The 215-nt window shown below is 35.8% G+C and overlaps 1 protein-coding gene across 10 annotated transcripts in view; it reads right to left on the bottom strand.

Moving 5' to 3' along the window:
• Window positions 1–215, bottom strand: part of LOC116698693 (supervillin) — a 69,410-nt gene that overhangs the window by 30,585 nt on the left and 38,610 nt on the right. The gene's annotated exons all lie outside the window — the stretch shown is intronic.

The raw sequence follows: 215 nt of genomic DNA, 5'->3' as shown, positions 1-215 counted from the left end.
ATCATACTAAAAATAAATGAGCGTGTTGGAGAGTTTTGTAATCTTATGTAACCCACCAAGAATTACATTAGCATTAGCATTAGCTACTTGTCAACCAGCAGCTTTACAGTAGGCACCAAAGCACTCGTTTCCTCTACAGCTTGGGAGCGGAATTGTTACCATTATTCTTATGTCTCAAAAAAAATGTTTACAAAATCGTTTCAGTGGTTCATTAA

The sequence above is a fragment of the Etheostoma spectabile genome, chromosome 12 (genome assembly GCF_008692095.1).
Source record: "Etheostoma spectabile isolate EspeVRDwgs_2016 chromosome 12, UIUC_Espe_1.0, whole genome shotgun sequence".
NCBI classification, from domain to species: Eukaryota; Metazoa; Chordata; class Actinopteri; order Perciformes; family Percidae; genus Etheostoma; species Etheostoma spectabile.
This window is presented reverse-complemented; position numbering and strand designations above follow the sequence as displayed.